The sequence below is a fragment of the Rhinolophus sinicus genome, linkage group LG02 (assembly GCF_036562045.2).
Source record: "Rhinolophus sinicus isolate RSC01 linkage group LG02, ASM3656204v1, whole genome shotgun sequence".
Classification (NCBI taxonomy): Eukaryota; Metazoa; Chordata; class Mammalia; order Chiroptera; family Rhinolophidae; genus Rhinolophus; species Rhinolophus sinicus.
In genome coordinates, this window is record NC_133752.1 from 26,375,388 (window position 1) to 26,387,534 (window position 12,147).

The 12,147-nt window shown below is 41.7% G+C and overlaps 1 long non-coding RNA gene and 1 pseudogene across 3 annotated transcripts in view; both read right to left on the reverse strand.

Moving 5' to 3' along the window:
- LOC109452776 (uncharacterized) overlaps positions 1–12,147 on the reverse strand; it is a 162,518-nt gene that overhangs the window by 126,812 nt on the left and 23,559 nt on the right. For all 3 annotated transcript variants that reach the window (XR_012492934.1, XR_012492933.1, XR_012492932.1), the window contains exon 2: positions 9,105–9,189. This is a non-coding gene — a long non-coding RNA (uncharacterized LOC109452776). The remainder of the gene's footprint in view (positions 1–9,104; positions 9,190–12,147) is intronic.
- Positions 10,131–12,122, reverse strand: LOC109452721 (actin, cytoplasmic 1; annotated as a pseudogene).

The following is a 12,147-nucleotide window of genomic DNA, read 5'->3' on the forward strand; positions in this document are numbered from 1 at the left end:
AGTAGCCCTCAGCTCATTTTAGCAAACTTTCCACGCTTGGAAAAATGAACATGTATGTGGCTAACTTACAAACCCTGCCCCAGGCTCTGGTGTAAACTTTGTTTTACTACCTTTGAGTCCCTGAAATTGAAGTATAATTATATTGTTTGTCTCTTCATCCAATAAAATGTGCATTAGCATTTGGTTAACTTTTGGAGTGTGTTTGTTTAGATGAATGTATTCTTTCAAATGACTAGTAGAGCCGTCATAATGGGAATGCTTTAGATGATACATGAACTCTTAATATCATATGAAAAAGAGGGACAAACCTCTCCAAAACATTTCAAAAGTGTTCATAATTGGTGAAAGCTTTTAACTTCAGAAGTGTATGCAAGAATTTCACCCAGCGCAAAAGTGAAGGCTTTAAAATGAAATCCATTTCGCTTTTATAACGTGAAAATAGATACACATTTTCATATTTTATGCAACTTTTTCTCAGGATGAACACTTTCTACCAGGAAAAGAAAATGGCTGGACATTTTACAGGTCTAAGAAACTGTAGTGGTACATTTGGCCCCAGTTCTCTCCCTGGGCATGGGAGGAGGCAGGGTTGGGCTGGGCTGGCACAGGGTGTGTACTGAGAGCCTGTTTGACCTTAAATGCCCTGAATGGAGGAAGGGGAAGATGGTTGAAAAGGTAAAATTTTCTCCATTTGATGTTCTAGGGCAACTGCATAGTGCTAAAACCAAACCCACTTTGAAGAAGAGACACTATAGACCCAAATGCCACGCCTGGGAGAGAAACCCTGGGGAAGGACCCAAGTCACTAGAACTTGCCTGCACAGGCCCTTCTCCCATCATCAGTCCCTCAGCCTGTTTTGTGCAGGGCTTTTGCTGGTTCCCTGGGCCATTTAGAAAAGTGCAACAGAAGGACCACTGTCTCAAGACTTAAGATGTAGGCCTTTGATGGTATCACCGAGATGCACAGACAGAATTAAAGAGAAAGGACTCATCACACAACTTTAATGGCTAAATGTAAACATTTAAAATGTACTGTGCTGGTTATAACATTCTTTTGGCATTTCTTCATTCATTACTGTGCTGGAAGCCTCAAAAAATGGAAGAGACCCAGCTCTCGGGACCTCTGAGAGGCCCTGGCTACCAGGAAGTCATGTGGTATATTAGGAGAAGACAAGCTATTTACAAAAAAAAAAAAAAAAAAAAAAAACCTCTACTGTTTTCTGCAGCAGAAAGCTGGGCCTTGAGATTCCCAGCCACCAGAGCAAATCACCAAAAGCAAAACCAGCACAAAATAGATGAAACTAAAGATATCTTTGATTAGCAACCTTATCCTGATCTCCTTTCCCACCCCAAAGGTAACCCTGATTATGAGTTCAGTCTGTTTCCTTCCAGATCTTTAAAAAGAAACACACACACACACACACACACACTCTCACACACACACACAGACACACACACACACACACACACACAATAAATGATGTAATTTTGTGTTTTTAACATATTTGATGTAATGTTTATACATATCCTAAACATTCTTTATTCATTCAACAATATTTCGAGACTTATCTATGTGGCGACCTATAGATTTATTTCATTACTTTTGGCTGCTGAATAGTACTCCATCATTTGAAACCACCTCTTTCATTTAACAATTCCCCTATTGAAGGACAGTCACTATTTGTCTGTTGATGGTCTTGTGCATTCTTCCAGCCCACTTGATCTTTGAAGTCTGACTACACTTTATTTTCCTTAGTTGTTTGGTGTATGTGAGGTCTGCCTCCCAGCTAAAATGTAAGCTTCTGGAAAGCAACCTCTACGTCCAGCATCTAACATGTGTTCTATAATAATTTGGTAAGTGAATAAACTGGGCTTTTGACTTCCTCAGAAAACTTAATAGCAGCTTGGAATTCACAAAGGCTCAACAAATTCTATTTATTTATTTCCTTCCCTTTCTTAGAAGAGAACTTTTCTATTTTCAAAGGTTCAACTAAAATTCACTTCCTTTCCCATCCTAGATTTAAGGTGGTCAACATTTCCTCAAGATATTTTAAATCCACACCGGTGATATATTAAAGGTTGAACCTTTTAAAGATGAGTGGGGGGGGGCAGGGCGGGGAGGAAGCAAAGGAGGAAGAGAAGGGGGTGGGGAGAGGAGGAGAAGGAAGGGGAGGAGGAGGAAGAGAGTGAATGGAGCCAAAACCCACCTTGGGGTGTGGCCCTCTGGCCCCTGCTGGCTTGGAGGCAAAGCCAAACACAAAGGACTGATTCTCTTTGCAAATGAAATGTGGAAAACAAGCACTTTTCCTTTTCTTTTAAAAATCTCATTCTGCTACTTTTACTTTACACTTTTAGGTAGCTGGAATCAAAATCAGTTTTAATTTCTTTCCCTAAAAACCTTATTTTTTACACTTTAGCCTTCCTAAAAAACAACAACAACAACAACAACAAAACAATTTTAGGGAGACAATAAAGAAAGTGCAAAGTTTTCCCATCCACTCACCAGAGATTCTCCAGACCATTCTACCAGACCCTGGATTATGTCACAGAGCTAGTCTGAAACTATGAAAACTTTGCTAAAGAGACTCAGCCATTACATTGGAGAAGCTGTGGAAGTATTAAAGCTGCAAAAACAAATAGGTATCAGCCAACCTCTCTGTGTTTGTGTTGTGCCATTTTTTCATCTTGTGAAGTCATTTTAATTCTTTCCTAGTCCAAGATACCTTCAGCAGCAGTATTCGGCTTTTTTAAGTCTCATTCCTTTGCTGTGAGTCCCCTTGAAATGCACATATGCTCATATACATGCAATTCTGCAAAGAATTCCACACTTTAAAATCCTCTGAGACCTAGAGGAGACCAGGGTAAGAAGATCTAAACCAAGGTGGATTGCCAAGAATCCAGATGTTTGCAGAGACAGTAAAAGTGACAGGCACTGTAAGCATTGAGAGTAGCTGCAAAATAAAGCCAGTCTCCATATTTGGGTATCAGAGAAAGAACTGCTGATACTAAGTTGGTCTTTTCAGACACACCCATATCTATTACGGATAACAAGAGTAACAATATGTCATCAATATAACATCGTCTTTGAATACAAAGAATGACTGTGTCTGGAAGATAAAATGCTGGACAAGACACAAGACTATGCTGAGGAGATTTTATCATTGAAAATACCTATACCTGTAACAAGTGCTAGAAATAAGTGATTAAATGCTCTTGCCCCTTAGAGCCCTTCACCTCAATGTCTTATCACATTCGTTGCATCATTTCTTTCAGTAGGCACTCTTATCTTCAAAGTCATTCTTAGTCCTTCTTCGGGTTCAAAGACTTCTTCATATATTATCTCCCTTAGATGTAATCTATGCCCGGCCCTTGGCTATTCCAAAAACCATATACAGCAGATCCTCAAATAATGTCATTTTGTTCAACGTCATTTCGTTATAACGTTGATGAGATGCTGTAGGAACTTATTTCTTGTTAGTATCAATTAGCCTGTGGTAAAATTGGTTTTGTTATACCTTGTTTCAGTAAAATTTTTGTTATACATTGTTTCGCTTAAAGTCACAAGAACCGATAGAAGATGTTAAGTGAGGACTTAATTGTAATTCATAAGATTACTGTCATCATAGTAACTTTCACTATTTACAGAGTGACCGCTGTGTCAGCTATGCATGTAGCACTTAAAATATACTATGCATCTGTATTAAATTCTTACAACAACCCTGCTATGTAGCTAGTAGTATTTCCATTTTAAAGATGGGAAAACTAAGGCTCAGAGAGAACTAGTTTACTAAAGGTAACAGAGCAAGGAATTGGCAGAACTGGGTTCAACCTTAACTCCATTGACTTCAAGCTCTGTCTCAGTCCTGTTGGCTGGTGCCAGAGTCCTGATTTTCCAGATGATTCTTAAAGTTACAGAGTTTACAGTTTATATGTGTTCTTAGCCTTCTTTGCATTATAGCATATTCAAACAGAAAAAGATGGTAGATGCAAACTTGTCTGATCCTCACACCTTACAAATAAGGAAACTGATACTGAATGAAGATGGGTTACTGGGCCAACCATTTTCTGGTTCTGAGGGGGCAAGAACCACATCCTTTGGGAAATAATTTCATGCGTCCCCTGGCATAGTGCTAAGTGCATCAAAAGTCTTTGTGTGAACATTTGATGACCATTCCAAAAGGAGCAGAAACTTAAGTCCAGAACACCTGAATGACCAGAGCAAAGGAGAGCCAAACTCAGATGGCATCTACTTCAAAGGAACTAGAACTTTCCAAGGAGTGCCCCTTCCCACTTCCCCACAGGAAGTCAAGGATGCTCCCTGGTCAGCAAAGCTAATGTAACAATGAAAACAAGTCATGTAAAATCACAGCAGAGGAGGCCCAAGAACCATCACCTGCATCCTAGAGCCACTTCTACAGACAGCAGTGACATGCAGCCCAATAAAGCAGATAATTTCAAAGCCCTTCCCTTAAAGACTGTAGTAGCTGGAACGATGAGGGAAAGGACAAGTCAGTGCTTGAAACCTTGCCTTTAGGTTTTTTAATCGAGCAAGAATAACAAGTGATAGCCATATTTCCAATGTGTTTTAAAAGCCCTAAATCAGATAACTATTATGCCTTGCATTGTACTTGAAAATGCAAAAATAGAAAAGGAAAAAATTATCTAAGGGCAATAAACCAGATAAACAGAGACTAGGCAGGGGTGTGGCCTGTGGATAATTAGTACAGATGCTTATAAACACTTACTGTATGACAATAGTTGACATGCCCTGTTAAGAACAGAGAAGTAAACATGGTTCCAGTCTCTCTCCAGGAGAGAGAAATAATAATAGATCAAGAGAATAAAGAATGTAACTGTTTAATTGGCATTTTATTTTCTAAAGAAGGCAGTTTAGGTGACCCTAATGCACTTAACATTAATTTTTGTCACTTCATTATGTTGTTAGGGACCATCCAAAACACAAAGTACTATATTTAGTAGATCATGTGCAAAAAAAAGAGAACACATTGGTTGGGTCAATGACCTAGGCTGGCCTGAATTAGCTCCACTTGATTCATTTAACATGTCCAAGCCTACCTGGGCTATTTTGTAAATAAATATGATTAAATACAAGATGCTACATAAATGTTCAATATAAGTATGCATACATACATAGGGAGAGAATATGTACATACTTATATGTAGTACATGTATGCAGAATATGTACAAACACATATATATTGAATATATTGTGACCACTTGATACATCCAGGTACTGAACCAGCTGTCCAGCCAAATAAGTTAGTTCACTGGGCTCTCAAAGTATAAAACCTGAGCCCTCTCAGGACACATGTACTGTTTGCTCAATCTGTAAACACGTAATTATTGAACTTGCCTTCTAAAGTAACACCACACCCTGGATATGATGCAAAACCCAGCATTACAAGATAAGCTCTGTCTCAAGTTTCTGCTCGTTATAGTGCCTGAAGTATTTGCTCATATGCTCAGAGACTAGAGCAGAAGTAAACAGTCAGGCCAGCATTGTAGGGACACCTGTGTTACAAAATCCACTTTCTTGCATTGTGAAAGCAATGAATGAAGTTCAGCGGGACGCGTGTAAGAATGCCGAGTCGTCCCACATCACATTGGTCAAACAGGACTCCGACCTTCTCGCATCCCTCCCTAACCCACCCAGGTCAGTCTACTTTCCGCAGGTATCAGATCTAAGTTCCAAGTCGTGGTTCTCAGCTGCCACGCCTTACCTCCTGCCTGTCTTCTGTCCCGCCCTCATGCAGCTGAGGTGGCCTCACCGGCTGTCCATTTGCACAGCTCTCAGATCTCCAAAAGGGTCTTCGCACAGGGCATATAACATGCCTGGACGAATGACTCTCTTTATCTTTAAAACCCTACAAAGCCACTTCTTTTGTGAACTCTTCCAAATTAGACAGACTACAATGCCCTGGCTAAGAGGCCGTGGCACAACCTTGCACTGTGGTTAGGTATAAGTTTTGATATCCTCCTCTCCCCACCAAGATGCGACATAGCTAAGTGATTAAGAGCAAGAATTTGGAAGCCAGATGGTCAGGGGTTTGAATCCTGGGTCCACCACACACTAACTGTGCTTCAATTTCCTTACCTGTAATAGATGATAGATGATAGATAGATAGATAGATAGATAGATAGATAGATAGATAGATAATCAAAGAGCTTGGATAATGCCTGTTGTGCCATGAATGCTACATAAGTGCACGCATAATGAATGTGGTAATATGTGGCAGCTCCTATCTGCCTTGCTGTCCAGGTGACAACAGGGGGTGATGGGGGGCTGTCTCTATGGTGAACCGTGGAGGGCATGCCTGAAATTGCTGCAGCTGCATGTTATCCCAGTGGAGGAACCTGGTCTGATGTGACCAGCTGTGCACAATTTCCAGAGAAGGCAAATCCACATCTCTGGATTTTTAATTATTGGTTTACACTTAAAAAATTAATGTTTGAGTCAAAGAAAGCATGCTCGAGGTAGTCTTATCCCTTAAGTCACTATTTTATGATCTCTGACATTTATGAATCTATAATGGTGTGTGTGTGCTTCCATTTTTCTGTGTTTATTTTCTCTGCTTCTTCCTCAATTGAATATCCTCGGGGCAGTACAAAGCATGAAGACAGTACTCAGTTAAGACCAGTGACCGATGAAGGTTTGTTAATGAACAGACACCAGTGGAACTTTTCTGAAGACAACAATGAGAAACTTAGTGTCACCCCCATTTCATGCCCTCTGCATCTGTCTTCACTCCAGGTCAACAAACCAGGCCCTGGAGACACAAATATGAACAAGATGTAGCTCCTGATCTTGAGGAATATAAAGACTTATGGGGGACACAGAAATATAAAAAGCGGTAATGTTTATGAAACACATTGCGGGGACAGAATCCCAGAGAGCAGTTTCCAGACTCTTGGCCTTGCATGGGGATGTGCTTGCTCAGGTAGTGAATGACTGTCGGCTGTGATTGGTTGGCCATCAGCTGTAACCGGTTAACCAATTGGCTACTGATGTAACTGCAGGTCTGCATTGATTGGTTGGTTGGTTGAGAGAAGTGAATTGTGGACTGCGGATCATGTGGCTACTACTGCGTGTGTCTCGCCCAGCCACCAGAGAGAATATAGCGGTATGACTCCCCTATCTATGGCTCCGTGGGTGTTCCTTTTTGGCCTCGCCATGTCCTGCGTTCTTATGTGGGGAGCGGGACCAGAGGCTCCGCAGGCCGCCCCGCACGACACACATGGACATGTATTATTACATGATTTTATACCCAATGTATAGAAGAGGAATTGAAGCACAGACAGGTTAAGTGCCTTGTCAAGATCACTCCATTAGTAAGTGAAGTTGTAACAGGAACTCAGTTCTGCTAATTCCAAACCCAGGCTCTTTCTGTGGCACGCTAATGTTCTAGCATAACATGCATATTTTCCAGTACCTGTGATACTGGAGTCACGCTCATTAAAAGGATTGATATCCAGTGAGTTAGAATGAGGCATTGATAGAATCGTGGAATTCAGCCTTTGAAAACCACTGTGAATGGTTAGGGAAATATTTTTCTTCTAATTATAATTTTCCATCTACCAAAGAAAATTTGATACCACTTTCAACAAAGCATAATGCCATATTTTTAGAAAAGGTTAAAGGAGCAAGGCAATGAAGGGAAACAGAGATGAAAACCCTGTTCCAGAAAATTGAGGGTAAGAATAGGTAGCACGAATGGGCACAAATCTTAGCTGAGAGACAAGGCAATCCAGGAAGTGACAAAGTTCTTGTTTATAAAAGGAGGCATACAGATCTTAAGTTTGGCATATATTATTATTTGTTCTCTAATTTCTGAATCACATAAATCGATATCCTTATGGAAAAAATTGATTTGAAAGTATAGTATTTTATAAAAATGAAAGCTGATTTGTTATATTTGTAAAGTCTGTGGTTGATCAGAAGACTTGGAAATTTATAACAACACACTAATGAAAATAATAAACAGAAATCCCACTTAAAACGGAGTCATGGAGTCCGGGAAGCTAGAAAAAAAGAACTCTCACACACAGTCACTCAACACACACTACTGACACACACAACAGGAAGAGATATACCTTGCATCTCCCACAGGAAGTGATATATTAATATTTTACTACCCCAGCAGGAAAAAGATTCTGCCCTGCCCAGTAACAGCTCAGCCAATGGGAGACTGCCATAGCTGAGCCAATGAAAAGTCACTGTACTACTTTGAACTTCCAGTTTCCTCCAATGGACTCTTCATTTACAACAGCCCCTTCCCCATCCATAAAAGAGTATTCCCCATCTTTGTTTCTCTGGACTTGCATGTGGTTCACCATTGAATGTGCAGTATGTCCAGAATTGCAATTCCTTGTTTTTTCCGAATGAACCCATTTTGCTGGAGCAATACCTGGCTGTTTATTAGAGGTCAACAATACTAACTAGCAGATGGTTACAATAGGAAAGGTTTGGCATATAAAGGAAAACAGGAGAATTAGCATCCAGTTTAGAAGGATTGTGTAACCGAGTATTGGAACCATAATTTTGAGGAAAGGGTTAACCAAGAGTTGCCCTCTTCATAAACAGCACACATTTCAAGTTCTTAACTGGGTGAACTATAGCCGAAATGGCACATCGAACACAAGATGACATTCAATAGCTATGAGGATATTTCTCCATTCATTCATTCAGTTCAACAAATTGTTACTGAGCATTCACAGAGTAGGCATTCATGCACTGTCATTAGTGATGGAGACAGAGCAGCGAACATAACAGACAAGTATCTCTGACTTCACCAAGCTCTTGAGGCAAAACACAGTATGTTGCACACATTAAAGATGGATGTATACATTCTTTATGAGAGAGCTGGAGTTCTTACAGTGATACTTCAAATAAGTCCTAAAAAAGGCTTCAGCCCTGTGCTACTGCAGAAACAGATGCTTGGCTTTTGTCACAAAACTATCTAGAGAACAGGTGCAGCTAAGAAAGGAAGGAGCAAACACCAATCCTAAGGGCCAAAGCATGGGGCTGAAGCCTGAGTCTCACTTTGCTAAGTTCACAACCAACGGATGGAGAGTGAGTGGACCTACCGCCTGTTGCAAAAGTAGCCAACAAACGCCTCCTTCAGCTTAATGAAATGGTCCTCTTCTGTGCTAGAATGGCTTTAAGAAGCACCTGGAAGAAGAAGAAAAAATCTATCGTAGCCATAAAAGAAGCAGTTAGACAAATTTAAAAATAGATATTAAGTAAGAGTTTTAAGATCCATACAGGCAATACTTATTAAATCCTCACTACCTATGCAAAAAGACTGTGCTAGGTACTCGGGAAATTGGGTGAGTGGGGGCTGCCATTTGTCTCCCTCTTTCAAAGAGACAACTTTGGAACTTGAAATGCTAAGGATACTCTTCCTCCTGGTTTTTAGGCCAACAGGCTGCAACCCTGGTAAGTCCCATCGCCAACAGCCCTACTCTTAGCTCAGATGCAGTCTGGTCCAGAGGAAGGATGAATACCTAGATCAATTACATCTTCAAATATCTTCTAGATCTTTGAGTTTATGGTTGTGCTTGTCCCTATTGATACTGAATTAGAATGTACAAGTCTCAAATGTGAACTTGCCAGAGAGCACAGTGTTCAAAATGAAAATGACAGCTTTCCATTGGAGCGTGTGCTGATCTATGTAACAGTTCAGTGTTAGGTATATAGTTAAGTTAAACTATATAACAACAGAAGATGTAAAAGCTAAAATTGCAAAATTAAAACTTAGAGTATGCCTGTGGTGAACTATGATTGGCTATCAAATTATATTAATCAATAATGTCAAATTGGGAAAAAAAGCATGAAAAAACAAGGAACATTTTTTTGGAGAAAGCATTGAGCTAGATTTGAAAACTTTTTAGTTATGTAAGTGCATTATTATAGTAGATAAAAGTTAAAAATTACAGACAAGTAGATAGAATAAGATGAAAATACAGCCATTTTTAATAACCAAAGCACCTTCCATGGATTGACTACAATAAAATTATTTAGCCAATTCTCTATTATTGGGCATTTATGTTTTTTCTAATCTTTATTAGCACATTTTATTTATTTATTTGTTTTTTTTTTGTTTGTTTGTTTTTCTTTATGGTGTGCACTTTATTGAACTGGTCTCAAGTCAGTGTACAGATAAGCCCTGGCTGCCTCCACACCTCAACCCACTCCCAGGGAGACCAAAAGCCTTCACACATCTCAAGTTGAGGGACAAAAAGGGGGGCCATAATGCCTGACCATTGAAATAAAACAAAACAAAAAGGATAAGTATTAAGGCGAAGATTTTAAAAATCTGGATTACATAATTTACACAAAAGCAATGTTATATCACCCAGGACTTGGGCAAGGACTGGCCCTTCTTAAGGAGAAGTGGGGCAGCTTTGGGGCAGGCAAGGGACTTCCTGTAACAGTGTATCTCATGATACTTGGAATGTCTATTTTTAAAAAAGAACGATGTACAATCAAAGTCCTCAGCCACATTGTGGAACTTTGGGGGTGCTTGCTCCAACCGACTGCTGTCACCTTCACCGTTCCAGTTTTCAAATCCCGAGTCAAGCGCCAAAAACAAATAAAAGTAAACAAATAAAGCCATGCACATCTCATCTCGTTTTCTGCGCAAGTTGTCAAGAAGTGGTGTAACCAACTAAGTAATAGTCCGCCTAGAAGCATTTGCAGTGGACGATGGAGGGGTCGGACTCATCTTACTCCTGCTTGCCGACCCACAAGTGCTGGAAGGTGGATGGCGAGGCAGCTGCCGATCCACACGGAGTACTTGTGCTCAAGGGACGCAACGGTCTTGATCTTCGCGGTGCTGGGAGCCAGGGCGGTGATCTCTTTCTGCATCCTGTCGGCGATGCCTGGGAACATGGTCCCAGCAGACAGCACCGTGTGGGCGTTGAGGTCCTTGGGGATGTTGACATCACACTTCATGATGGAGTTGAAGGTAGTTTTGTGGATGCCACAGGATCCCATGCTCAGGAAGGAAGGCTGGAAGAGCGCCTCGGGTCAGCGGAACTGCTCATTGCCCATGGTGCTGACCTGAGCATCAGGCAGCTCGTAGCTCTTCTCCAGGGAAGAGCTGGAGGCCGCAGTGGCCATCTCCTGCTCGAAGGCCAGGGTGACATAGCACAGCTTCTCCTTGATGTCACGCACAATTTCCCACTCCGCCGTGGTGGTGAAGCTGTAGCCACGCTCCGTGAGGATCTTCATGAGGTAGTCCGTCAGGACCCTGCCAGCCAGGTCCAGATGCAGGATGGCGTGGGAGCACAGTGTGGGTGACCCCATCACCGGAGTCCATCACGATGCCAGTGGTGTGCCCAGAGGCGTACAGAGACAGCTCGGCCTGGAAGGCCACGTACATGGTTGGGGTGTTGAAGGTCTTAAACATGATCTGGGTCATTGTCTCATGGTTGGACTTGGGGTTCAGAGAGGCCTCGGTCAGCAGAACTGGGTGCTCCTCGGGGTGCACACGCAGCTCATTGCAGAAGGTGTGGTGCCAGATCTCGTCCATGTCGTCCCAGTTAGTGACGATGCCGTGCTCGACGGGGTACTTCAGGGTCAAGATGGCACTCTTGCTCTGGGCCTCATCGCCCACGTTAGGAGTCCTCCTGGTCCATGCCCATCATCACACCCTGGTGCCAAGGGTGCCCCACGATGGAGCAGAAGACAGCCCCGGGGGCATTGTCGCCAGGGAGCGGGCCTTGAACATGCGGGAGCCACTGTGGATGACCAGGGCAGTGGCATCAGCCAAGGCGAGCTGGAGGCTACGCAGACTGGCCGCGGCGGCTGAGCCGCGAAGGCGAGAGGCCCACTGGCCAGGTGGACGCGATCTCGGCACTGGCACAGACATTTTAATCAACATCTTTATACATACATCTCTGCACACATCTCTCATTGTTTTCTAATGAAAAACTCTTAGAATTGGAATTTCTTAGTTGGACAATATTAAAATGTTTAAAATCAGAATTAAAGCAATAGCCAAATTCAAAGTCACTTTAAATTATTTTTTAAAGGTGCTTACAACACCTTCGATCTTAGGAAGCATGCAAAAATTGAAAGAAAATAGTATTTCCGTATGAAAGTCAATAATAGTATTACACATAG